The sequence below is a fragment of the Chanodichthys erythropterus genome, chromosome 15, assembly GCF_024489055.1.
Source record: "Chanodichthys erythropterus isolate Z2021 chromosome 15, ASM2448905v1, whole genome shotgun sequence".
Classification (NCBI taxonomy): Eukaryota; Metazoa; Chordata; class Actinopteri; order Cypriniformes; family Xenocyprididae; genus Chanodichthys; species Chanodichthys erythropterus.
This window is the reverse complement of record NC_090235.1, coordinates 35,256,227-35,278,069: the sequence shown is the minus strand read 5'-3', so window position 1 is coordinate 35,278,069 and position 21,843 is coordinate 35,256,227. Positions and strand designations below refer to the sequence as shown.

General features: G+C 40.4%; 1 protein-coding gene across 1 annotated transcript in view; it reads right to left on the bottom strand.

Annotated features, from left to right (window-relative positions):
* The window catches only part of ptprua (protein tyrosine phosphatase receptor type Ua), a 320,172-nt gene that overhangs the window by 145,541 nt on the left and 152,788 nt on the right, over positions 1 to 21,843 (bottom strand). The gene's annotated exons all lie outside the window — the stretch shown is intronic.

The window sequence follows — 21,843 nt, the reverse complement described above, 5'->3', positions numbered from 1 at the left end:
ACTTTTTTTCATATCACATATTTTAGTAATCATCATCAGTTATCATTTGAAAGCTTACGAACTCAAGATTCAGCCTATCAAAACCGTTTTGAAATCGGATGTTGCGTTACCATGGAAACGGTACTTTAATTTCTTTTACCGAGCTCCTCCCCTAGAGGGTAGGGTCATGTTTCATACTAAATACTACTTTTTTATTATTTTTTTTTTATTATGATTTTTTTTTTTTTTTAGCTACTTTATAGTCAAATCCTTTTCTAATTTTGACAAAACACACATCATCGGAAAGGTCTGAGTCTCTTGGTTCCATATTTGGTGTCTGCTTTGTGATAGAAGTGATATTTGGACATAAATGTATAAGTTTGTAACAAAAAATCAATAGAATGTTGGTGACACCCAGTGGCTATTTTTGGTACAGCACCTAAACAAAATTTCATAGGAACTTAATTTTTTGTGATATCAACTTCAAATTTGGAACACAACTTGGTTAGACATATGGCTTTCATTTGATAGCAATTTTAGAGTAAAATATATTTGATAAAATAAAAATTGTGTATAAAAATAAAAAAAGTTTAGTACAGTATATTTGATTTAAAGTAAATTTAAACTTCTTTAACTTTTTCATACTTTGATATTAAAGCAAAAATCTGCTGAGTGTCTTCTTTGAAACAAAGCATTATATAATCATTTAAATTTGTATAGTGCATTTCATGTCTATTCTCAAAAATGGGGGTGATAGTTAAAGGGTTAAAAAACATTGGCAAATTTCATTCATTCATTCATTCATTCATTCATTCATTCATTCATTCATTCATTCATTCATTCCATCATATACATTGCTTTAAAAAAAAAAAAACTAATCAATAACATGAGCTAATAGGTAGTGGGACTGTATTCTAGATAAACACAGAGCTGTTTTAGTATCTTATGAGCACAACAGCTGTACTATAATTACTAATAGAACATCCCTGTGATTGTTATTATACCAGATGTTCCCATATCAAACTATCTCTATAATATCTTGCATTGAAGCATGTGAATGAGCAAAGTGCTTTTTCCTTTTAATTTGTTTTGCTTTTTTTCATTTTACACTTGGTGTGAACAGGCCTGCATGTGTTCTTGAGTGAGTGATTGAACTGTGTCTGTTCCCAAAGGTATTTCTAGCGCTGCCTCTTATGTTTCAAATAAACAGATTCATTATTCTTTGCACTCTCAATAAACAATACAATCTTGGCTAACTCAAATACTAAATTGATCACTTACATGCAATTCTGCCTACCCGCAAGGTAGCATTTGCTCATGTAAAACGTTATGCCAGAGTTCGCTGAGCTAAAGGCATCATGATTCAGCACAACAATCTCCCTGTTTTGACCTACCGATGAATTTGACTCAAGACTTGTGCTCTGCTGAGAATACAGATCTTGCTCTCTAGTGGCCAATTACACTGCAAGTACCCCACATCACTCATCCGTTTACACAACCTTTAGCTATTCTGCTAACAAAGGGAAGACTGCCTCCCTGGCTGTTTTATTGTTGTACAGGCACAGATAGCTGATAGATGTCCTACCGCTCTGAATCAAACAACAAATGAGCTGGCGCCGGTAACAGCCAGCCAATCAAAGCTGAGCTGCAGCTAGCAAAGGGTCCTGACAGTGCACCAGGGTTTCTGTGAAAACTGTCCTTATCTCCAGAAACATATTTAGTGATGTTTGCTTAAACAAGCAGGTTTATTACTATTGCTCCTATGTGGAGTTTTGAACAAACCCCTAACCCCTTTAAGTATTAAACATCAGACCATAAGAATTGCTAACAGCCTGGAGACATCTCAGACTGTGGCAATGAGGTACTGTACATGCAAGCGCCAGTCACATTTCTTTAGAGGAAATTGATTGATTGATTGATTGATTGATTGATTGATTGATTGATTGATTGATTGATTGATTGATTGATTGATTGATTGATTGATTGATTGATTGATTGATTCTGTGCAAGACATTGAGCAGATTAGCTGCTGATTCAAGTCTATATTGATCAGTCCTCTTTACACCTAAACCTTTGGATCTAACTGTAATTATTTTCCACATGCAGGTTCCAGGTTATAATATGCAAAATTCTAAATATTATCTCTTAGTTTTGCAGTAAGAAGTTAAAACTACCCCCCAAAAAAGGCATAACCACCTTTAAAAAGCACATTTAAGGGGCTCCTCTTTTGGTGAAAGTTTTCAGACAGCTTTCAAAATGGCTGCCAGACAGTGTGAACACATGGATACTCATATCTCAGTGTGCAATGGTCTGATTTTCTTGAAATTACAGGAGGTATGAAGTAATAAACACATCAATTGGTTAAGACATCGAGTAGGATAATACATTATTTTTTCATTTTATAATCTGAGGTCAAAGGTGGTAGTGTGCTTAAATGTACTTCAGCTTAATAGGTACATTTATCCTAAATACATAAATATTTATGTAACGTTTACAGCATTTTATGTTTAAATCATGCTTTCATGCTAAATACAAAACCATGCTTTTGCATTAAAACAGAATGGTAGACATTTAATGAGATATTTTTTCTTGAAACAATCCCTTGTGCCTATTGGGTTAATAAACACATAGCATTGCAGTCAAGAGTACCTTAACCAAGACCAGAGTGTGCTGAGACCAAGACAAGACCAAGACTTGTTGAGACAAAGACCAAGGCCAGACCAGCATTTCCTAAATTCACCTAAAAGATCCACATTTACTGCCAATGAATGTCTTACTGCCAGAAATGTCTTATATTTAATAAATAAATTAATTAGAATAATAAGACACTATATAGAGCTGTTACCTAACAAATGAATTCACTAAGAACAAAATTAATCTTTGCACTGCAGAGGTGGCACAGAAGTTGATACAAACATTCAATATAAACATATATTGATAATATATTTTTTATCTTTTGGTCACCTCAGCTTAGAAGGAGAAAGATAGTGGCTTGGGCCATTGTGCATGTCCCTGATATATGTACAGTATGTCTGTAAAATGCTTGCACAAAACATTAGAAGAAACAGAAGGGCTGGTAGCATTGTTAATATTTGATAAAGGCTGCTTGTCATCTCCAGCACCAACAGCACTGGCAGCAGCACAATACACATCAGAAGGAGGAAGGTGGATTTTTAAATCTGCAGCTCATAGTAACTGTCAACTATTTATCTCATTGCTATTATTTCCCATATTCAACCCACCAAATGTCTTGAGCATCAACATGATAGAGATCAAAATACTGCAGGCAGGAAACAATTGCTTGTTGGCATACAAGCGGAAGCGTCTCATTTACACCAGTGGGATGCTGTTGCATACCACGTACGGATCCATTTTATCAGGGCAAGCTCAGGAGCGGAAACACAAATAACAGAAAAAGTCTTTTTCATATCTTACAAAAGCCTTGGAAAACCAAGGAATGTTGACAATGCGTTTCACGTCTAGCACAAACCCCTGGAGAATCTCCAAGAGCACTCATGCATCTTAACATGAATTGGACCCCACGCGCTAAACCCTGTCAAAACCAAACCAAAAAAAAAAAAAAAAGCTCTCAATAAATATTCACTTCAGAGTGGTTAATGTTTGGACTTTGGAGTGATGTTATTTGCATATCTGTTACCAATCAAATTAAAACATACTGTTTGTGTATTACTGTCTCAAATTTGAAGAGAGAGGGGATGAGGGTTCAATCTGTCTTAATGACTGGCTGCATCAATTAGCAAAGCATGTTAAAAATGTGTTAAGTTTCTTGGCTCACTGAGCTGGATCATGAACGGGAAGCTATTGAAAGGGACACACTAACAAACATACTGTATGCAGTATGTGTGCAGGCAGAAAGACTGTGCCCCGACTCCATCCAAGGCACATTTGTTGAGCTCATATTAAGCGTATATGGGAAACCATGGTTTGAATGAACATTTGATTTGATTTATATGTGCAGCTGTGCTCTGAAGACACAGGAACATAATGCAATACAAATGAGGTACCAAATAAACAATTAAACTCTACTAATCAGCTAGCAAAACATGGTTGCACTTGGCACTTAAAATGATGGAAGATAGAATGATGAAGACAAGTGAGAGCCAAGAAAAGACCGGTGGGAATGGGACAGGGATGGGACAGTCATGTAAAAGGAGTTAAGAGGAAAGAAGATAAATGATCATCTACTGGGCAAGTGTTTGGACAAGAGTCAAAGTCATTCCTAAGCTTATTACAACAGCTTGCAACAGCCAGATTGCAAACCCACTGAATATTCACAACTGTTTCATTTTCATTTTTTTATTTATTTTTTTATTCTATTCTCTGTTGTTATCTTCTTTGTCTTTCCTTCTGTTGTCCTCATTAATTTATATTTGTCCAAGCCAAAAACACCCCCTCGTCATATGATGCGCATGTGTTATTTGTTTAGTTCTATAGTTGGTGTAAGTCAACAGAATTCTTCATATCACAATTCCATGCAAAAACACTTATAATAATTACGAATTTTATTATTATTACAATCTAACAGAACTGTTTGTAAGGGATAATCCATGGCTAGCTGTGCATTAAATGATTTTAATGAACAATGTGAAGCCAAAGAACCACCCAACACAAAGCGCATTCAAACTGTTTAATACACAGGTAGCTGTAGATTTTCCCACTGATACCATGGTCATTGAGTGACTTTTTTTGTGTGTGTGTGTGTGTGTGTTTTGGTTTTGAAGTGTTTTTGTGTGAAACTTTGTGTGCTGCCAATTTGTCCAGGACTCCCTGGTAGAAGAGATTTTTATCTCAATGGGATTATTCTTGGTAAAATATGGGATAAATAAAATAAAAATAAAAATTTGCCAGCAATGACAATTTAGAGCTGTCACTGATGTTTACAGTGCAATATTTTATCGTGAAAATTACAGTTAATTTTGTCAGCTCTTTAGATCTAGCATTCTGCTTACTTTAAATCAGGTGCGGTAAGTTTACATTAGTTCATGTTCATCTTTATTTTTATTTCATACAAAAGCCAATAAAAAAAAAAAAAAAAAATACAATAAAATAAAATATGAAAATATAATAATTGTATTACCACATAAAAAAAAAACAAAAAAAAAAAAAAACAATATCTACAAATAATCATTAATTATTAGATGTGTCTGAAAAGGAGTGGGATGAAGCAAAAGCTTGTTATGTACCCGCCCCTTATACAACCATTCAAAATTCCAATATATATATATATATATATATTAAATATTTTTATATATATATATATATATATATATATATATATATATATATATATATATAAATAGCTTTACTAATTCTTTTCTAATTAAAGTTCCAATTAATTATTGAGAGAGAGAGAGAGAGTGAGCGAGAGTGAGTGAGAGAGAGAGAGAGAGAGAGAAAGAGAGAGATGTGTATATTGTCTGTATCTGTTCAGCATCTCTCTCTACTAATAATGAATATGAGAGTTTAATTACTTCAAAAACAGTGATTTTACCCTCTTATTGCTAAAAAATATAATGTAGCGATTCAGTAGTAAAGCTATTTGGGTAACGCTTTAGATTACACTTCAGAAAGTACTGCGTAATTAAAATGAATTTACAGCGTAACTTTCAGTAATACTATAAAGTACATATGTGTAGGTATAAGGGAACAATTTTGGGAAATAAAGGGTTAACAACCAGGAAAATTAACAAATTGTTAAGTATTTTAGAACTAAGGGGTGCTTATTCTACTATTATGATAGGCATCAATCTTTTGGGAGCAATTTAGCGAGAACATGCACTGCATAGCTTTTTGTAATAATAGTGTACCAACACATAAAGACTTTTTTTTATTTTTTTTATTATGGGGCACATATCAGTACATTTATACAGTAATTTTTTGATAGCAAAAGCGTACTGATTAAGTTTGGGCTACCATGTTTCAAGGCAAGTAAAACTAAAACTAAAACTATCACATATATATATGTGAACATATGAACACTTCAGATAAGTACCATCTGAAATTTTCTTCTAAAATGAGCATTTTTATCAAGCTCATGTTTAGGTTCAGCAATATCACTTTAATGGCAATTAATACATCCTTTTCATTGCCAATAAAGTGAAATAACTGAACATAAGCTTGATAAAAATGCTCATTTTAGAAAAGATTTTCAGATGGCACTTAGAGGCTTTTGCATCTGAAGTATATATATATATATAGATATATATATATATATATATATATATATATATATATATATATATATATATATATATATATATATATATATATATATTAAATACTGGGGAAATATACTGTTGTTCCATGTAGTTACACCATATGTGGTGCTTGTTACCCTCTTGTTCTATGAAGTTGCAGGGTAAATGTGACATTGTGGACTGCAAATTTAAGGGGCTGTGCATTGCCCTCTTGTATCATTTAGCCTAGTTACAGGGTAAGTACAATACAAATACATACACAATCTGATATCATTGACTCTCAAAACTGATTTACAGCACTTTTTATTCATTTCTTAATTTTGTTAAATTAAATTTTCATTTCAGATACTAAAGTCCTGACAGAAAGTAGCTTTTATTTGTTTCTCTTCCTTTTTCTTCCTCCTCATTCCTCTTTTTCATTCTTTCCACTGATGAATCTTAAAGGGCACCTATTATGCCCATTTTTACAAGATGCAGTTTAAGTCTATGTTGTCCCCAGAATGTGTATGAGGTTTCAGCTTGAAATAAATGTGCCTTAAAGGGGTCATATCATGAAAATCTGACTTTTCCCATGTTTAAGTGCTATAATCAGGTCTCTGGTGCATCTACCAGCACAGAAAATGTGAAAAAGGACAACCCAGTAACTTTGTTTTGGTAAGCCATTCTTGCAAGCATGAGACAAATCGAGCCATTCTGATTTTGCTCCTCTTGTGACATACGAAGGGGATCTTATTATAATATTACCGCCCCCTCCACGGCACCACCATTGTTTTCACAAGCAACAAGTAACATTGGTCCTGGAGTGCCGCAGCAGCAGCTGTCCCGCAGTTTAGCTACAACCCTGATCAAACACACCTGAATGTCTTCAGGATTACTAAAGCTACGTGAAGGAAGGTAAGTTGTGTCAGAGCAAAACTCTGCAGGACAGCAGCACTCAAGAACAACCGTCCCTGAGACATATCAGGAGCTCAGGGACGGTTGTTCTTGAGTGCTGCTGTCCCGCAGTTTAGCTACAACCCTGATCAAACACACCTGAATGTCTTCAGGATTACTAAAGCTACGTGAAGGAAGGTGAGTTGAGTCGGAGCAAAACTCTGCAGGACAGCAGCACTCAAAAACAACCATCCCTGAGCTCCTGATATGTCTCAGCTATGTAAGCATTATCACTGATCTGTTAACAGCTATAATAGCAAACATACGAGTCTTCATTTTATAGACACTTCTCCCTGATAAGCGTGCACACACACATCTCCCAGAGCAAGATCACGCCCATCACAATGAATATCAGTCAATTTTATTACGGTTACTTTTCTTAAATATGACATCCTTGATGAAGTATTCAGCATTCAAATGCGACCTCCGAAGGATGAAGCCTCCAAAATGAGATGCAGCTCCTGTCATCAAAGGAGCGTGTTTTTGGTTGTGAGGGAAAGATTACCTTTTTCAGCTTCCCAAAGAACCCAGTGTTAAGGGAACAATGGATAAAGTTTTTCCGGGGCAGCAACGGAGTTGTGCACGTATGTTTGTTTGTTCCTGGGATTTCAGTGATGAATACTTTGTAAACAAGTCCCAGTTCGGCGCTGGTCGCGGGTGGGGAGTAAGGCTGCATCAGATGTCTGTGTTTTGTTGGCAATCGGCACACGAGTGCATATGTAAATGACACAATTGCAAATGTAAACGACATAAACACTTTTGTTCCCTTTATATTTATAATGATGTCGCAGAAGCTGCGCTCGTGACTCTTTAGCTCCGCCCACAGCACTGACGGCAGATACGCCTCCAGGAGCTCGGCATTTTCCGGAAAGACTCAGTTTAGCGTATCTATCTTTTATAAATATGAAAAAAACTAAAGACTTTTCAGAGATATGAAGGATGCATTGTTACTCTATATGTACTCAAGATTAACATGAGATTGGCAGAAACTGTGTGTGATACCCCCCCTGATTTTGCTCACACCCAAATCGGGCAAATCTGACAAGCTTTAATAAATGATATGTGGGGTATTTTGAGCTGAAACTTCACAGACACATTCTGGGGACACCAGAGAATTATATTACATCTTGTCAAAAGGGGCATAATAAGTCACCTTTAAAACATGGTAGCCCAAACTTAATCAGTGCACTTTTGCTATCAAAAAAAATACTGTATAAATGCACTTATATGTACCCCATTATTTAACAAAAAAAAAAAAAAACAAACAACAAAAAAAAAAAAACATTTATGTATTGGTACACTATTATTACAAAAAGCTACACAGTCTGTGTTCTTGCTAAATTCTTCCCAAATGTAAGATCTTTGCCTATTATAATAGTAGAATAAGTACCCCTTCTAAAATACTTACAGTATAAATAATTTGTTAATTTTCCTGGTTGTAGTAATGCTGAAAGTTTTCTGTAATGGGTAGGTTTAGGGGATAGAATATACAGTTTGTAGAATATAAAAGTAATTATGTCTATGGAAAGTCACCATAAAACATGAAAACTCAATGTGTGTGTGTGTGTGTGTGTGTGTGTGTGTGTGTGTGTGTGTGTGTGTGTGTGTGTGCTTTTGTTTATATTACATTGTGGGGACCAAATGTCCCCATGATGTAATATAAACCTGAGTTCACCTACATCGTGGGGACCAGCCAGCGGTCCCCACAATGTAAATGGGTTTATAAATCATATAGAATGAGTTTTTGTGAAAAAGTAAAAGTTTGCACAGTTTCCTGTGAGGGTTAGGTTTAGGGGTAGGGGCAGGGTAGGGGGATAGAATGTACAGTTTGTTCAGTGTAAAATGCATTGAAGTCTATGGAAAGTCCCCACAATTCACAAAAACAAACATGTGTGTGTGTGTGTGTGTGTGTGTGTGTGTGTGTGTGTGTGTGTGTGTGTGTGTGTGTGTGTGTGTGTGTGTGTGTGTGTGTGTGTGTGTGTGTGTGTGTGTGTGTGTGTGTCTGTCTGTCTGTTATAAAGTACGATTCAGCTACCAAGGTTACATACTTTAAATGCGACCTTGAAATAATAACATGAAAATTTAACAAAACTTTCCTTTCCAGGTGGCCCTTGAAGCCATATTTTCACGGTCATAGTCTTGTCTTGGTCTTGGACATGGGGGGAATCTGATTTTTCTCCTCACACCAAATGAAAGTAGTGGAAACAAATTCCACTGGACCTGGTTGTGTGGTGATAAATCAACATTCAAGTCTATTCTAACCTTTTGAAACAATGAAAGTCCCACAAGAAAAGGAATCTTGTCTGACCTTTTCTGAACACTTCGTTTGTGTTGTCTGTCCAGACCTGTCTTCTGTTTGCACCACATGTTCTCCCTGCATAATGACTAGTTTCTTGGTGCACAATAAATCCACCATCAATAGATCAGGTGTGGATATTGGGAGCACAGGACAGTTCCCTGGGGTATTGAAAATAAAATTAATAATAATAATAATAACAATTACAGTCATTTAGTGTGTAATTTTAATCACAAACTGAATTCACTATAATTCAAAGTGTTTAGTTCTCTTTTGAGGGAACTTTTACACTATCAGCTGCTGTACACACAATTGCCGATGCAGTACGATGACGTCACAAGGTGTGCACCAGCGTGTATGTTTCAGGTGTATGTTTCATACTTCTTGTTAGTACGGTGTACATTTTAGGACATCCTCCAACCTCAGTCATACAACGAAAAGGCGTCATGCCTCAGACTAAAAGGATTCAGTCACTGGACAAAACAGCATCGCACCTTAGACTGAAAGGCTTCAGGTCTCAGGAAAAACGATGTCTGGTGTCAGGTCTCGTACAATTAGGCATCGGACTAAACAGCCTCAGACCAAAAGGCATCAGACGAAACTGATTTATTTTGTAAATTTGTATAATTTGCTAGTTTTATTTGCATGTATAAAAAGTTAGCTAAACAACAAATTGCAACTAGCTTGCATTGCAAACTTTCGTGAACACTTATGAAAATTAACCATGGTTCCCTTTCGATACTTCACTCGTACTGCGTATGGGGAAAGGTCTCCTTTTTCCCCGTTACTGAAGCCTTTTTCAATAACGCAGTGTAACTGCATCGTCATTGGTTCACTCATAGACAAGTTGTTGAACCAATGACGGCGCGGCATAGCCGCTCGGCCTATGGCGACAAAGCCCGCGAATATTCCCGCCGAAATGGGCGGGGTAGCTATATAAGCAGGCGCGTCGCCATAGGATTTCAGTTCTCTCTCCTTCAGCGACGACTTCATATCACTCTTCGCTGATCTCCGGCTGAAGCCTTCGCCGCCTGGAAGAAGCTCGCCTGGGAGAAGTTCTCGCCGCCGTTGAAGAGGCTCCCGCAGCGGACTGAGCTGAGACCGCCGAACGAAGACAGCGCCGGCGCCCTCGCAGACTGCCGCTTCGAGCGCCGCTCTCGAGCCGCCCGCTTCCCGCTTCCGGCCGCCTCTCAGCGCGTCTCCTGCCGCCATCCGGCGCCGTTCAAAGAGCTTTTCCCGCGGCTTAACGCCGCTTTCTAAAAGAGCTTTCCCAGCGGCTCTCGCTGCTCTAAAAGAGCTACAATCGCCGTTTTCATGGCGGCGGCGTTGCCTCAATGCCGCGCCACAACTGTGGCACATGCAGAGCCAATCGCTCCGCGGATCTTCGTTCTCTAGCAGCTGTTCACCGCGCCGCCCTCGTGCCGCCTTCAGCATCTGAGAGCATTCAGCTTATTCCCTGCCGTCTTCCGTCAGGTGAGTACAGAGCTTATTTTTCTACTTTCTTGCTGGCGTTTGCTTCAAATGCCGTCTCCGAACGCGTTATTTGCCGGGTCCTCCCCCGCAAACCGCGCTCGTTGAGGATGCGAGCTCTCGCCCTCTCAGCTCAATTTGACATGATGCTCTCCCCTGACTTAGGCAAGACTCGTGATACATTTTCTATCTGAGTGAGTTTATTTCTCCCTATGTGCGTCGCTCGCCGGTCCCTCCCCCGCGAGCCGCGTTAATTCAGATATATGACATGTCTTTCTTCCCTAGCTTGGGTGAGAAACATGTTATATGCTTAATTTAATGGAGCATCTTTCTGCTGTATGCACTCAGTCTTCTCTATGCGTTGTTCGCCGGTTCTGCCCGCGAGCCGCGTTTGAGAAATATAACATGTCACTTTTCCCCCTCTTGGGTGACTCCCATGTTATAAACATTCAGTTTATATAGCAGATTTTTGCAGAAGTTAACAATCTCTCAGCTGAATTTGACATGATGCTCTTGACTTAGGCGAGACTCATGATACATTTTCTATTTGTGTGAGTGTATTTTTCCTTATCTCAATGCGCGTCGCTCGCCGGTTCCGCCCCGCAAGCCGCGTCGATTGAGAAATATAACGTGACCTTCTCCCCCGACTCGGGCGAGAAACATGTTTTTATACTGTATTAATGGAGCTGATTCTGTAGTTTTTCTATGCGTTGCTTGCCGGTTCTGCCCCGCAAGCCGCTTCATTGAGAAATATAACATGTCGCTCTCCCCCTGTCTCGGGTGAGACATATGTTATATATATATATATATATATGTGTATATATACAGTTGATACAGCGTATTTCTGCCGAGTTTGCTGAATTTCTCAGCGCGTTGCTTGCCGGTTCTGCCCTGCAAGCGTCCTTTGAGAAATATAACGACACTCTCACCTGTCTTAGGTGAGACCTATGTTATTTATATTCAGCATATCAGTTGATGTAGCATATTATTCCAGTCTCTCTGCGTGTCGTTTGCCGGCCCTGCCCCTGCAAGCCACGTTCATGAGGATGTATGCGCTCACTGAAAGCGAGCTCAATGCTCACTTGTGCTTGGTGGAACTAACATGCTCATTATGCTGGACCTCTGTTCATGTGACTTGCTGGCTCTGCCCTGCAAGCCATGTTCATTGAGGTAGAGCGGTCTCACTTCCGACACCGCTCTGTGGAATATATCTTGATGCTCTCCCCTGACTCAGGTGGGACACATGTATATTTTTCCAAGAAGCATATATCTGTTTACTGAGTTTCTCAGCGTGTCGTTTGCCGGTTTCACCCCGCAAGCCACGTTCATGAGGATGCATGAGCATTTCTAAAAACTAGCCGGTATGCAGGCCCCCTTCCAGCGGCCCGCCAACCGGCACCATTCAACCCCTTGTCACGCGGGCCTGGCAGGCCATCCCCGGAGTATCAAGTGGGTTCTGGGGATAATATCTCAAGGCTACTCGCTCCAGTTTGCTCGCAGACCCCTGCGTTTTTGCGGGGTGCTTCCCACTTCAGTAAACACGGACGACGCTCACGTCCTCCGAGCCGAAGTGATGTCTCTGTTCGAGAAGGGGCCTATAGAAATGGTCTCCCTCAGAGAGCGATTTACAGCCATTACTTCCTCATTCCCTAGAGTGATGGCGGTCTTAGATCCATCTTAGACCTCAGACTCCTGAACCTTTCCCTCATGAGATGGAAGTTCAAGATGTTAACGCTGAAGCAGATCCTCGCGCAGGTTTGCCCCGGGGACTGGTTCTCTTGCTGGACCTGAAAAATGCATACTTTCACATCCAGATAGCCCCCCATCTCAGGCGATTCTTGAGATTCGCATTTGAAGGCGTGGCTTGCCAATATTTGGTCCTTCCATTCGGGCTGTCCCTAGCTCCTCGCACTTTTACCAAGTGCGTGAACGTGGCGCTTTCCTCACTGAGACAGTTGGGAATCCGGGTTCTCAATTTTCTCGACGACTGGCTCATCCTAGCCCAGTCACGAGCTGAGCTGGAGCATCACAGATCCGTGCTACTCAGCCACATGGAGTGTCTGGGTCTCAGGGTCAACTTTGCCAAGAGCTCACTGCTCCCCAGCTAACGTATAATGTTCCTGGGTGCAGTCTTCGACTCAGCCCGTATGACGGCTGTAGTATCGCCAGAGCACGCTCTGGCCATTCAGCAGCTCGCGGCATTGGTCAGGAACAGAGCCTGTCTCCCTCTGAAGTACTTCCAGAGAATGCTAGGGCTGATGGCTTCCGCCTTCCCGATTCTGCAGCTCTGCCTTCTTACGGATGCGGCCTTTGCAATACTGGTTGAAGTTCCGGGTCCCTCCTCACGCCTGGCGGCACGGCCGCCTGCGTTTCGGGGTCAATCAGGCCTGTTAGACAGCTCTGAAACCCTGGATGAACCCTGTATGGTTCAGTCAAGGTGTACCCCTATAGGCGGTGTTCAGAAGAACGGTGCTCTCAACAGATGCACCCAACACAGGTTGGGGTGCTCTTTGCAAGGGCAGACCGGCCTTCGGCTCGTGGTCTCATGAAGAAGCCATCTGCACATCAACTGCCTCGATGTTGGCAGTGATTCGAGCCCTTCGCGCCTTTTAGACACACCTGACGGGACGCAACGTCTTAAGTCCAGTCGGACACAGCATGACAATGGTGTCATACATAAATCACCAGGGTGGTCTTTCGTCCAGCCGCTTATGCGCTCTGGCGAAGCGTCTTCTGGAATGGGCATTACCAAGGTTTAAGTCGCTCAGAGTGACTCACACAACCGGGAGAACAAACTTGGGAGCAGATATGCTATCCCGGAGCAATGTCCCCTCAGACGAGTGGATGCTCCACCCCCAGACAGTTCTCACGATCTGGGAGTTCTTCGGGAAGGCAGAGGTAGACCTCTTCGCCTCAGAAGACAACTCTCACTGCCCAATTTATTTCTCGAAGGAGGACATTGCGCTGGCTCACGTCTGGCCCAGCACCCTCCTTTACGCTTTTCCCCGATTGCTCTGATCTTGCAGATCATCAGATTAATCAGGGAAGACAAGCACAGAGTCCTCCTGGTGGCCCTGCTCTAGAGGAGCCAAGTTTGGTCCTCAGAGCTGTTCAGGCTTTCCACGAAAGCCCCGTGGCCGATCCCCTGAGACGGGACCTCCTCTCTCAGGCGAACAGGACGATTTGGCATCCCCAGCCAGAACTCTGGGCTCTGCACCTCTGGTCCCTCAACGGGAGCCTGCTAACCTCCCCAGGGAGGTGCTGAATACCATTTCTCAGGCGAGAGCTCCGTCCACGAGACGCCTCTACGCCCAGAAATGGTCGGTCTTTGTTGACTGGTGTTCTACACGCAACATAGACCCAGTGGAGTGTGACGTATCTCCGATACTGTCTTTTCTCCAGGAGCGTTTGAGTCTGGGTTTCACACCTTCAACGCTCAAAGTTTACGTAGCAGCCATTGCAGCGTTTCACGCTCCTATTGCTGGCCAGTCAGTGGGACGAAACAACCTCCTGGTGCGTTTCTTGAGAGGTTCTAGGCGATTAAATCCTCCTCGTCCTCTCACTGTTCCCACCTGGGACCTCTCTTTGGTCCTCAGAGCTCTTAAAGGGCCTCCCTTTGAGCCACTGCGTTCAGCTGACCTCAGGCCCCTGACGCTCAAAACCGCTCTGCTACTTGCACTAGCATCGGTTAAGCGAGTTGGTGACTTGCAGGCCCTCTCCGTGAGCCCTGCATGCCTTGAGTTCGGGCCCAACGACTCCAAAGTCGTTTTGAAACCTAGGCATGGCTACGTCCCTAAGGTGGTCTTGACTCCATTTAGAGCACGGGTCATTTCCCTCTCAGTGCTTCCTCCCTCGTCGGACAAGCGAGAGCTGGAATTGGCCTGCCCCGTCAGGGCATTAAGGACCTACGTTGAGCGATCACAGCCTTTCCGGCAATCCGATCAGCTCTTTATCTGCTTTGGTGGCTGCACCAAAGGGTCTTCAGTCTCAAAGCAACGTCTTGCGTGTCGGATAGTCGATGCTATCACTCTTTGTTACTCCTCTATGGGCCTCAACTGCCCCATAGGAGTTAGAGCCCACTCCACTAGAGGAATTGCTTCCTCTTGGTCCTGGTCTAGTGGAGTTTTGATTAAAGACATCTGTGAGGCAGCCGGCTGGTCCTCGCCGTCCACTTTTGTCAGTTTTTATCATTTGGATGTCCCGACCTTACAAGCTCGGTCATCTCGGTATGATCCAGCGGCCTCTATTGAGCTCCGCTTCATGCCACTCTGGGAGTTAACTCCCCTTTTAGTAGTGTAACAAGGGTTCGACGGCTCCAGCCTTCTCACTTGTCCTCTGGTTCCCTCGCGGTGTCCAAGACAAGTCCAGTCGTTCCCTGCCGTGGCACGGCGCGGTTGAATTCGTTCCCCATACGCAGTACGAGTGAAGTATCGAAAGGAACGTACTCGGTTACTAACGTAACCTCGGTTCCCTGAGATACGGAACGAGTACTGCGTTACATGCCGTGCCACGAGGCTGCGGCTTCAGTGTCGTCGCTTCAGTCGAATGACCTGAAATCCTATGGCGACGCGCCTGCTTATATAGCTACCCCGCCCATTTCGGCGGGAATATTCGCGGGCTTTGTCGCCATAGGCCGAGCGGCTATGCCGCGCCGTCATTGGTTCAACAACTTGTCTATGAGTGAACCAATGACGATGCAGTTACACTGCGTTATTGAAAAAGGCTTCAGTAACGGGGAAAAAGGAGACCTTTCCCCATACGCAGTACGAGTGAAGTATCTCAGGGAACCGAGGTTACGTTAGTAACCGAGTACGTTTTATTATAGTAAAAGTGTGGTAACTATGGTCAGATTGATACTATTTTGTATAACAACAGTTTTACTACAGATACCATAAACTATAGTGCAGCAAAACCATGGTTAATTTGTGGTTACCATGGTTAACTACAATAACCATGTTTTTTTTATTTTATTTGTAGTAAAATCATGGTTAATATTCATAGGGGAAGTAAAATAATCTTTCGAGCTATTAGACTGCACTGGTATAAGCACAGCTGCTTTGTGTACAGAGGTTACCGAGGAAATGGCTTTGTTTCTGCTGTACCAGCGCCACCTACTGTTAGAGAGTCATTTACATTTTAATTCAGATAATTGCTCTTTTTCTGCATGTTCTTTTCTGTACAGAACTTGACCAGTGTAATATTTAATTAAAGCTGTAAGAATAAAACATCAGTTAGCCTATACCTTACCTTTGCCATTCAGCCCAACAGTGGAAAAGAGGATTTTGTGAGCAGTGCAGTGGTGTGATGGCAATTTACATTAAAATCTTTCATTACAGATTTTGTTTCCAAACATATGGATGACCCCTTGAACTTGGTAAAAAGATAATCCATTTACCATCTTGACTGGAAAACACAATTTTTATTGTCAATTTTTCCTTTATTTTTGCTCATTTTAGTAAACTTTCACATTAGCTTGCACATACTACACTGTAATTAGTTGATTGGCTGGAAATAGTGACCTCTCGTTGTTTGATTTAGTATTAACTTCATTATCATGAACGAAATCTTTCCATTGCTTTCTTTTCAAATGTTTTAAAATTGATCATCCGAGAGGTCCAGCAGGCTGTATTTAAAGACATGTGTATGGCAAGTTTGGACACGTGCCTCAGACAATGGGTTTTGCGAGGGCACATCCCGCAGCTGACACAGTGTCTCATTCCCTTTCTCAGGGACCCGGGGTTTCATATGCAACCCCAGGCGTTTTCAAGTATGGTGTCATATTAACAGATTTCTTTGTGATTTTTTACATTCTCTCTGCTTGCTTAGCTGTTTTTTTTTTTTTTTTTTTTTTTTTTTTTTGAGGCATGCTGTATTGTGAATACAGACATGACTGAATGGTGTTGTTAGTCATGAAGCGAATTGGAGTATTCACAATATGCCTACAGCATGCCTTGAGCACCTTACTGCTTATAAAACGGTTATAAAACAGCTACCACACAATACAATTAATAAAGTCGAAAATATGTGTATTAGTATATTACTTTTTTGTAGTAAAATCATTAGATTCCATTTCCATCCTTACACCAGAAAAATCCCTGACAGTGACAGTAAACTGTAGTTCTTTATTTGCACAAGAGTTAATTAGCAGACTAATAACCAGTAAAACTTGAAAATAAGGTAATGCTAAGCTTTTGGTGAACTATAGTCTCAGTCGCCTTCCTCCTCACACATCCATCAGAAGTCATAATGCTCTAGGGGGAGCATGACTTATTAAAGTTTGAAAACCTTCATGTTAAAGCAAAGCATCAACACAGCCAGCTTTGCTAAGCCTGATGTCTACAGAGCCCTTAGTTTGCAAGTAACTGCTCAAATTGGTTTCACAAATGTGTCGTATCAGCCTCACAGGGAGAACTCTACAGCAGTCTTGGGTGACAGCAAGTGCTGGAGCCAAATGATCCAGATCCTTTGTGTTTTCCCAGGTAGGATTAGGAGGAGGGGGAAAATGATATCCTTAATACAAGCTGCCGCCCCGTGGGCCTGACTGCTGATCTCATCTCTACAGACCTGCTTGGGTACTAACGCAGCACTCATGTGCTCTCTCATTCCTTCATTCTATCTTTCATTCATTTCTTTTCCTCTCTCTATCCTCTGCTTTTACCCAAAGGGAGTAGCCTATACGCGAGTAGATTTAATCTATGTGAGCCGGGTGAAGATGCACGAAAGGTTTCCAGTGACCCGTGAGCCATAACTGAGAGAGATAGAGAGCGGGAGAGGAACAAACAAGTCAAACGGACACAGATTACAGAATGAAAGGATGGAGGAAAGAGAGGGTAAAACATGAATGTACACCACCAGTAAAGATTGGGATAATTACTCATCAAGTGTGCATTAAAATATTTAAAGATGCCCTAGAAATAAAAATTGAATTTACCGTGGCATAGTTAAATAACAAGAGTTCAGTACATGGAAATGACATACAGTGAGTCTCAAACTCCATTGTTTCCTCCTTCTTATATAAATCTCATTTGTTTAAAAGACCTTTGAAGAATAGGCAAATCTCAACATAACACTGACCATTATGTAACAGTCGGGATCATTAATATGCACGCCTCCAATATTTGCATATGCCAGCTCATGTTCAAAGGCATTACACAAGGGCAGCCAGTATTAACGTCTGGATCTGTGCACAGCTGAATCATCAGACTAGGTAAGCAAGCAAGGACAATAGCGAAAAATGGCAGATGGAGCAATAATAACTGACATGATCCATGATAACATGATATTTTTAGTGATATTTGCAAACTGTCTTTCTAAATGTTTCATTAGCATGTTGCTAATATACTGTTAAATGTGGTTAAAGTTACCATTGTTTCTTACTGTATTCACAGAAACAAGAGAGCTGTCACTGTTTTCATTTTTAAACACTTGCAGTCTGTATAATTCATAAACAAAACTTCATTCTTTATAAATCTCTCCAACAGTGTAGCATTAGCCGTTAGCCACGTAGCACCATAAAACTCATTCAGCATTAAATGTAAACATCCAAATAAATACAATACTCACATAATCCGATGTATGCATGCAGCATGCATGACGAACACTTTGTAAAGATCCATTCTGAGGGTTATATTAGCTGTTTAAACTTTGTTTATGCAATGATAGAGTCGAGAGCTCGGGAGGGGACAGAGAGCGCGAGCAATTAAAGGGGCCGCAGCCTGAATCGGCGCATTTCTAATTATGCCCCAAAATAGGCAGTTAAAAAAAAAAATAAATCATTAAAAAAAATCTATGGGGTATTTTGAGCTGAAACTTCACAGACACATTCAGGGGACACCTTAGACTTATATTACATCTCGTAAAAAAAGTTCGATGGCACCTTTAATATTATGACAAATTATAACAATTTAAAAGGACTGTTGTCTGTTTTACAGATTTTCACAATTGCTAAGACACTAAACCCCATTCTCAAAGGCCAAACCCATTGGTCAAAAAAGTCACTCTTTCTGTAGTTAGACACCATTTGCAAATCTCATGCACTCTTTTTGCAAAACTCTAAACACTCTCACTCACTAAAACACATTTTGCACTGTGACAAAACAGTAAACACAAGTGGCAAAATACAACATACAGTAACAAATACAACACAGTTGTCATCGTTTACACGCAATGGCTCAAAATTGTTCACACTTGTTTCTAATGATTTGATCAAACCAACTGTACAATATAAGCCAGAGTACACATGTGCACTGAATGTTGATACCAAGAATGGACGGAAACAATCTGAGAGGGCAAAGAGGATGAGTATGTGTTAAAGGTAGTGGACAAGGAGGAAGAGGATAAGGACGATGAAAAAAAAAAAAAAAAAAAACGATGTGTGGAGTGTTGTCAAGGCTGGATCTAGCACACCAGAGGTTATTTTTTTTAATTTTTTTTTTTTTCTTTGCTTGGCAGAAACACATTGCCTGTGGTGTGGACAAAGTCCTCTGGACCCAACATCAAGACATGATGCTGAGGCAAAACGAATCTCTCATTGACTCAGATTTTGCATGATTTTGATTTTTTCTGTAACGTCATGCTTTGGATGCTGTGCTCTCTATTTTTTATGTTGTGTCTAATAAATGATCTGTAGTGTTTATATATTGACTGGCTGTGTGTATGATCTGGAAGCATTGTTTGATTTTGAGTACAGGTAAAATGGATTTGAGTCGATTGATTTTGCCAAAAGAGTTTTGTGAATGTAGTTTGAAGATTTGGTTTTGTGTTTAATGTTGTGAGAAATGGGTGAAGTTTTCATAAATATGTGTCTTATCAATTGTGAAGAAATGTAATACATTTTAAAGTGCCCCTATTATGGTTTTTCAAATTTGATCTTTCATGCAGTGTGTAAAATAGCTGTATGTGAATGTAACCTGTCTGCAAAGTTGTAAAGTCGAAAGTGCACAATAAATAAAGTTATTGTCTCCCAAAGTGAAAAAAAATCGACTCAATGAGGCGTCAGGAATCCCAATCTCACTTCCGAGACCTGCATATGTAACATGGTAACACATTTGCATAATGGCCACCTAAGGTCTTCATTGGCTGCCCGCGAACAATGTCTACTTTGACCCAAACACTGTATCTGGTTCGTGTTGTGTACATGTTTAGAAGACATTGTTTTCTGCTCTATAAAAGCAAGATTGTCTGTCGTTCTTATACTTTGAGCATTGCTAAAAGATGGAGCAAGATTTGTGTTACAAACTTTAATGATACATCAGTCATTCACATTAGTGCTCAGCTAATGTATGAACTGTTATTGATACAGTTAATGATACAGTTCCCGCATGGGCACCGCAATAAATAAGAAATGTACACATTAGCTTGTTGATGGGCATACACTTGTTAATACTGATGGTGTTGAATTACAGTTGCAACATCTCATAATGTACGTAGTGTAACTGAGTAGCGTATTACTTAGAAACATCCTACTCAAGTTGTGCTTGTGATGGAGGTTTGGGTTGCAAAACTAGTTCTTCCAATGTTTCATCAACCGCTTTTGGACAACACCCCTTGGATTGATACGGTAAAATTGATGCCAATGTTTTTACAGTGTGTACAATTGCTGAGCTTTAGGAAGCCTACACCGCTAAAATTCAGTTATGGTAATGGGTGTTTCGTTTCCAACACACACTGTAAGCGGTAGCCCAATCATAACAGACTGGGCCATCTGGCCAATCAGAGCAGAGTAGGCTGTCGGAAAGGTGAGGTTTAGAGAGACTGAATCTTCTCATTTGAGAATAATCGAAAAATGTGATGATCTGCAATCTATATTATGAAAAAATGAAAGTGTTTTTTGACCTTTGATTCATGTAAACCTGTTGTAGAAGACCTCCGAAACAAAATTAGAAATGTTTAAAATAGCATGATGGGGCACTTTAAAATATTATTTATTCATGTGATTTAAAAGCTGAATTTTCAGCAGCCATTACTCCAGACATTAGTGTGGAATCATCCTTTAGAAATCATTCTAATATGCTGATTGGTTGAATTTACGTGATGTTAATCCAAAGATCTGATTCTCTGAATGAGCATTATAATATTTTTTTTAAAAATGACAAACACATTAATTTACCCATATTTGACAATCAGAATATATCATATAGTTCATGATCTAGTTAACAAGTTTGTAAATATTTTTTTTAGAAAACACAGAAAAATAAAATAAAAGTGCGGAAATGTCATGCAGAGCTATTGTGCCTGCATAACGCGTCACCGTGGAAATAGGTGTGTTTGGGCTCAGCTAGAGCACAAAATGTGCACACCCTAGCTTAAAACTGATCATAAGTGACAGTTTTTTGATGTTACAAAAGATTTTTATTGTTTACTGACTTTTTTTGTGTGTGTCCTTCAGCCTGACGCACATGTACAAATTGTTTGGTGCTAAAGGTCCATTCGTCATCGGTTCGTTTTTTGTGGCTGTTTGGTGTGAAAAGACCTTTAGAAGGCAGCTGCCTACATTTTAGAACAGCCTTCGTATTGCCGGTGCACCTGTGGAACTTTAAACGCCTCTCTATGTAGGCAGCTCACTAGGGTTTGGAACAGAGTTTATGTATTCCTCTAAATGCTCTGCTCCACTGCCTCATAACAAGCTCTTGACAACACAAATGCAGAAATTTATCTGCTTCTTTATGTGCATTTGCATATGTCCGTGTTCCTTTACAAAATTACACACAACATTCATCACACATTTACATATAATGAATTGCAGTGTCATAAATGACTGCAGGCAGTTATTACAAGCTAACTACAGTTGACTAACATGCCTCACCACATCCAAAACACCTCATATTCTCTGTGTATTTCACCAGGGCACGTCTGAACCAACTAGACACCACACAAAAAAATGAGACAGAGAGCGAAAAATAGAACCAGAGGGCTAAGATAATTTCTTCACATTGTCTGTCTGGGAAC